At 38.7% G+C, this 7265-nt stretch overlaps 1 pseudogene; it reads right to left on the bottom strand.

Moving 5' to 3' along the window:
* Positions 1 to 2833: 2833 nt before the first annotated feature.
* LOC129502867 (fructose-bisphosphate aldolase A-like) lies at positions 2834 to 4112 on the bottom strand (annotated as a pseudogene).
* Positions 4113 to 7265: the final 3153 nt, after the last annotated feature.

The following is a 7265-nucleotide window of genomic DNA, read 5'->3' on the forward strand; positions in this document are numbered from 1 at the left end:
ACTAGAATAATGGGTTGAGAGCCTCCAAGTTTGGGCTGAACAATAGCTCACCACCCAATTTTACTTTACTCAACTAAAAAGAGATAAACATAAGCAGCTCAGCTGCGATATGAATAAAGCAGTTCTTAAAAACTGTATCAGCAAGTACGACTACATAATCCACAATATATTTCACTTACTGAATTGCTGTGAGCCCTAAATGCAAGAGAGCTGGATTGTGACAGAACGTTTTTATAAACACATGGGTACCTAAATGAAAAGTGATAGAAACCACTTTTTGCAGCTCTTTGAATATTCTGAAATTCTTCCATTTTGAGGCCAAATTCAAAGTAGGGATATAATACCAACCTAAGAGCAGTCTCATCAAAATCATGCAAAGTCAAGTATCTAGATTTAGGCTCTTCCTAGAACCTGTTGAGTCACAACCCAGATGTAGTCGTATAAAAATTTAGAAGACCCACTTATCACAATTTTTATGCAGTCTCCACTATGTCTCCCAAATCAAATTAAGGAAAATTCACCCATTCATTCAACAACAACAACAAAAAAAATGGGACAAAGCTTATTGAGTCCCTACCATGTAACAAGTGCTGTGTCAAAGCTCTAGAATACAGTGACTTATGCATGATGCATCACTCACTGAGTTTACATGTATGCATGACAGAGAGCTTGGACCTGTACCTGCTAGTCAAACTGCTGTATTCCTTGACTCTAGAGCAACATAATATACATCATTGGCGTTATATAAACAAAAATGAAATGAAATATGGAGAAAAACACAAAATTAAGAAAAAAATCTTTTAATATATTAATAGCCAGAGTATTCTATTGGCATATAAATAACAGTGGGTATTGTCCTCAACCGATACTCTGCAGAGTAAACTGCTCCAGACAGGCAGCTCCCACAATGTGTAATGAGCAGAAACTTCATGCTCTCTCTGTTGCCACTACTGATGTTTGAGTCCTGCTGTTCTCACATTCTGGGCTGCTGAGATGACTGCGCTTTCTTGGCAGCTGAAAGGAAAGCTTGCTCTGGTTTCTCCCATAACAAGCAAGGGACAAAACCCATAATCCATCTTAATTTCACCCCATGTGAATTGAAAGGTAGTGTTGGTGGGTGAAGAAGCATGACTGACAATGGCTAGTGTGAAAGAAAACAAACACCAAAATAAACAATGAAAAACATTAACTCAATGGGCTTAAACCACAAGAGATTTCTCTGTAGTGAAATGGAGCACAGACCCAGACCCAATCATATTTCAAAAGCTCATTATACAATTATGGGGGCTTTTAATGGTTTAGTGTTCTTAGAAAAAATAGGTCCCACAGATAAAGACAGAGTAAGTAGAGATTTTTAAGTGGGTAATGTGTACAGATGGTTTGTTTTTGTTTTTGTTTTTAATGAATAGGGACACTTTATTTCATTATTTCAGATCATACAAGTACAGAGGAGCACCAATGCTAGTCTACTTTTCATAAATATTTTCTCATAAAATTCCAACAAGTATAAGTTTATTTCTGACATAATATGGATTATTTCCTTAGTATTCCATGAAGTTAAAAATCTGCTGCATTATGTTGCTTCATATTGGACTGTTAGCCACCATATTCTTCAGTCATTAAAAAGAAGAGTCTAAGCCACACAATAAATAAACCTAATGCTTACCTCTGAGCAACAAAGTAATTAAAATTAATAGTAAACATTTGCTTTACAGCATGTTTTTCCTCTCTAAATTATGATTTTTGCAACATTTCTTTAAATGGATTTTACTTTTATTGCATTGCAAAAGTGGAATCATATTCTTTGTATGCACTTCATTATCTCATTTGATTGGGTTTTAATTCCTGCAACATACAGCAAAGGCTGATGTGCCTTTTGCAATTTGAAACAGTGGTTGCATGCTGAGAATAATTAGCTTCACTAAGGCAGAACAAATGATTTCTTTGCAAAACACCAACTCTGTGTTTCAACAAAGATAATTGCAGAATATCCAAGTTATCTGGGGTCTTCCAGTATACTGGTGACTTTGAGTTTAATTAACATTTTTGTAATCTTAATTCCCTAAGAACTATAGTGACCCGGAGATTATTATAAAGAATTTTGCTTTTGAAATCTGGAGGTGGGCAGACTTTCTTTTTTTGAGTTGGTTCATTTGATTTGTCAGTTTCCATTAAAATATTTATTGTATGTTGATTCTTTTTAATCAAGTATTACTTGCTTCTAATCATAATTTAAGAAAAATAATTGTATTGTTGGCTGCTACCAGAATGGCACTGGATTATTCTTCCTGTCTAGTTTATTAATCTGATAGAGGAATATTTGTAAGAAACCAGATTAAACTTTTCCACATCTTTTTACTGAGATCTTATGAAGATGGTAATTAAATTCCATCAACCAATTTGTACTAAAGAGAAGTCACTTAGTGATAGCAACAGAAAGATTCAAATTTTTTAATAATTAAGGAGCTAACCTTCTTTAAACTTGTAAAATTTGTATTAAATGTTCATTCAATTGTTTATATTTTAGTTAAGATTCTTATGGAGTTAATGATTATTGTAGCACGTTCAGTGTAAGCATTAATCAGAGTTTATTATACATCAAAAAGGTCATAGGCCCATCTTGCCCTGAAATTAAGCCTTACTTTCATGTTCCCTACATGGCTACAGGAAACTTAAGTTGTTGCTGTCTTACAGAGAACCATCTAGTACCTTACGGTTCCCAATACTTCAATGCTAATGGTTTGACAAGTCTAATTTATGCAATACTCCTTCAACTGCTCTACACTACAAACAAATTACATCATCTCCCCCCCCCCCCTTAAATAGTTGTTTATTGGCAGCGGGCTGGAAAGAGCAACGGAGTTAGCATATACAGACAACACCGCACACCAATGTCACATGGGAGGCCAAAGTGATGGGAAAGAGCAGCCTGGAGCCCCAGGTGAGGCCCTCTCTTCAAGAGTGAGTGTGGGAGAGGGCGGGGGCTGGAGTGTTGAGGGGGCAGCCTTAGAACACCTCCGCTTAGTAGGCGTGGTTAGAGATGAAGAGGGACTGGCTGGCTGAGCCCCGGCCTGACCACTTGGGGTGTACTTTCCTTGACAGGCGAGGCTGTTGGCCAGGGCTCGCTTGATATACTCCTCCTGGGCAGCCTTCAGGTTCTCCTTCTTTCCACCCCAGGCCTTCAGGGCGGAAGCCTGTAGGGCTCGGCCATAGGAGAAGGTCAGGGCCCATGGCTTCAGCAGGGGGCACTTGTTGATGGCATTGAGATTGATGGATGCCTCCTCCTCACTCTGGCCGCCTGATAGGAAGGTGATCCCAGTAACAGCGGGGGTACCGTGCGGCGCAGTGCTGTGACAGTTGCCATGGCAGTCTCCTCATGAGAATATTTATGGGTGCAGGCCTGGCCTGGGGTTACCATATTGGGCTTCGGCAAAGTGCCTTCCAGGTAGATGTGGCGGTCACTCAGAGCCTTGTAGACGGCAGCCAGCACCTTCTCGGTTACATACTGACAGCCCTTCAAGTCATGGTCCCCATCGGGGAGGACCTCAGGCTCCACAATGGGCACGATGCCATTCTGCTGGCAGATGCTGGCATAACGGGCCAGAACGTTGGCACTTTCCATGATGGCAAGGGCTGAGGGGGTGTGTTCCCCAAATTTCAGCACACAGCGCCACTTGGCAAAGTCAGCCCCGCCCTTCTTGTCCTGGGCACCGCGCTCAGACAGCCCATCCAGCCCTTGGGTGGTGGTCTTGCCATTTGTTCCTGCCAGGGGTCCCACACCTTTGTCCACCTTGATGTCTACAACACCACCCTTGGATTTGATGACTTGGGGGAAGGGACGCCCATCGTCGGTCTTCTGGTACAGTGTCTCGTGGAATAGGATGACACCCCCAAGGCGGGGTTGACGCGGTCGTCGGCGGTCAGCACAGCTGGCGGTGGAAGCGCCGGTTCTCCTCCGTGTTCTCGGTGCCAATGGACTGCAGCCGCTTGGTGATGCTCCCAGTGGACTCATCTGCAGCCAGGATGCCCTTGCCCGGGGCCACGATGCGGTGAGCGATGTCAGGAAGCTCCTTCCTCTGCTCCGGGGTCCGCGCTGGGTATCGGTAGGGCATGTTGCGGGTCGTTCCTGGCACGGGTTTGCGGGGCGCGGGGTGGAGGGCGGCGGGCCCCCGAGCGGACTCCAAATTACACCTTCTAAAATGTCTCTGGAATAATCAAGTAAAGACAACCATGAAAGTTTTAAACTTTTTAGTCTCTATTTATATCTAGGGCATCACTGAGAGATTCGAGTCATTATCAAATTAAACTCCATTCTCTATCTACAATTTCAATCCTGAATGTTCACATGTTTCTGCGATTTGTGATGGAGATAGGAGGAATGTGTTTAAAACATAAATATCCTCCTCTTTCCTCACCTTGAGACTCTGAATCACCAAAAAGTTTAGTCCTTCTTGAAAAGTGAGATTTTTTTTAAAAGATTTTATTTATGTATTCATGAGAGAAAGAGAGGCAGAGACACAGGCAGAGGGAGAAGCAGTCTCCCTATGGGGAGCCCAATGTGGGACTTGATCCCAGGACCCTGGGAGCCAAAGGCAGACACTCAACCACTGAGTCACGTAGGCGCCCATTGAAAAGTGAATTCTATCTCCAGAATTGTGACTCTAAACATAATTTCTCAAGTACTAAGTGACCTTGCAGTATATATAGATGCTCTTCATGTAGCTATACATTGGTAAATTGCAGTTATCAGCCCAGTTAGCAAATGCAATAAAGTAATGAAAATTACTTGAAAACTATTGAAGCTATAGTAAAAAAAAAAAAAAGAGAGAGAGGAGAGAGAGAGAGAGAGAGAGAGAGAGAGAGAGAATTTAAAAAAAAACAAAACTGAATTCAAAAAGTATGGAATTCCAAGTGTATTAAATACTTTGCCAAAGAACACTGCTTTATTTTTATTCGAGGTTTTAGAAAGACTATTTATTTATTTATTTATTTATTTATTTATTTATTTAATAATGTGTGTTCATTACGCCCCAAGCAGCTATAAAGGCTTCCAGATTATCTTTCTTAGTAAATAACTTGCATTAGGGCCAAACTGTCTTGGAATATTTAAAATACTCATATTTTATATAGATATGGACACATAGAACTATAAAACTCACTTTCTTCTAGTAATAGCTATCAAGTCAAGTCCCTTCTGTCTGGTAAGCATGTAATTTTGACATTTTCCTCCTTTTACTAAATTCTATCCCTGCCTTTTATTGGTTACATAAGGCTCAAGGGCACATTTATACCACTTAATAAATGTGAATTCAAAAGAGGTTTAAAAAACAGGAAGTATTTATGGAAATGCTGTCCCATTAGAGTAAGAATAAATTTGTGTTGCAAGTAATTTCAGTTGCTTTATTAACCCTTTCATTTCAAAAGGTAAAAGTCAACCAACATCTCTCAAGAGAATATAATTGGTTGCTGGAAGCTTTGTGATTATTGATTCAATTTCATTAGTAGTAATCATCTGTTTAGACTTTCTATTTCTTTTTGATTTAGTTTCGGAAGATTGCATGTTTCTAGGAATGTATCCATTTCTTCTAGATTGTCCAATTTGTTGGCATAATTGTTCATTATACTCTCTTAAAATCTTTTTTATTTCATTGGTGTTGTTGATTTTAATTTCTATCTCATTTCTGATTTTATTTGAGTCCTCTCTTTTTCTTAATGAGCTTGGCTAAGGTTTATCAATTTTGCTTACCTTTTCAAAGAACCAGCTCTTAGTCAATTGATACTTTCTATTGTTTAAACAAATGAAACAAAAATATACTTTGTTATGGATTGGAAGAATATTGTTAAAATGTACATACTCTCCAATGCAGAAATTCAATGCAATCCCTATAAAAAATACCAATAGTATTTTTCATAGAACTAAACAATTCTAAAATTTGTATGGAACTACAAAGGACCCCAAATAGCCAAAGCAATCTTGAAAAAAAATGGAGATATTTTGCTCCTAGATATCAAAATATACTACAAAGCTATAGTGATCAAGACAGTATGGTACTGGCACAAAAACACACAGAAGAACAGAACAGGATATAACCCAGAAATAAACCCACACAGATATGGTCAATTAATCTACAACAGAGGAGGTAAGGATGCACAATAGGGAAAAGACAGTCTCTTCAATAAATGGTGTTAGAAAAAGTGGACAGCTACATGAAAAAGGATGAAACTGACCACTTGCATACACTACATACAAAAATAAACTGAAAATAGGTTAAAGACCAAAACACAAGACCTATAACCATAAAACTCCTAAACACAAAACAAAATATAAGAGGTAATCTCTTGTACATTGGTCTTAGCAATATCTTTTTGGATCTACCTTCTCAGGCAAAAGCAGCAAAAACTGGGGGATCCATGGGTGGCTCAGCAGTTTAGTGCCTGCCTTTGGCCCAGGGCATGATCCTGGAGTCCTGGGATCGAATTCCATGTTGGGCTTCCTGCATGGAGCCTGCTTCTCCCTCTGCCTGTGTCTCTGCTTCTCTCTATATATATCTCTCTCATGAATAAACAAAATCTTTTTTAAAAAGCAGCAAAATAACAAAAATAACTAGGACTACATCAAAGCAAAAAGCTTTTGCATAGTGTACCATCAACAAAATGAAAAGACAACCTACTGAAAAAAGTGGATATTTGCAAATGATGTCTGATAAGAGGTTAACTTTCAAAGTATGTGTGTGTATGTATCTAATTAATTAAAATTATAATTAGTAATACCAGTGACAAATTACTAATGTTTCATATAAAAGGTGATGGTTCCTGTTCAGAAGTATTTAACTGACAATAATAGAAGGATTGCATTTTTTTTTCATATTGGTAAAAGAAGGTAGAACTGATTATATACCATTAAAAGGATAAAGTACAGTTGATCCTTAAATAACATGCATTTGAATTGTACAGGTCTCCTTAGACACAGATTTTGTCTGATAATATAGGGCAGTACTGTAAATGTATTTTCTCTTCCTTATCATTTTCTTAACATTTTCTTTTCTCTAGTTTACTGTAAGAATACTGTATGTCATACAAAAACATGCCATCTATGTATTAATCAACTCTTCATGTTATTGGTAAGGCTTCCAGTCCCAACAGTAGGCCATTAGTAATTAAGTTTTGGGGGAGTCCAAATTATATGCAAATTCTCAGCTATGTGAGGCATTGGCACACCTAACCCCTGTATATTGCTCAATGTTCAATTCTAAGAACTATTATTT

The sequence above is a fragment of the Nyctereutes procyonoides genome, unplaced genomic scaffold (genome assembly GCF_905146905.1).
Source record: "Nyctereutes procyonoides isolate TBG_1078 unplaced genomic scaffold, NYPRO_anot_genome, whole genome shotgun sequence".
NCBI lineage: Eukaryota > Metazoa > Chordata > Mammalia > Carnivora > Canidae > Nyctereutes > Nyctereutes procyonoides.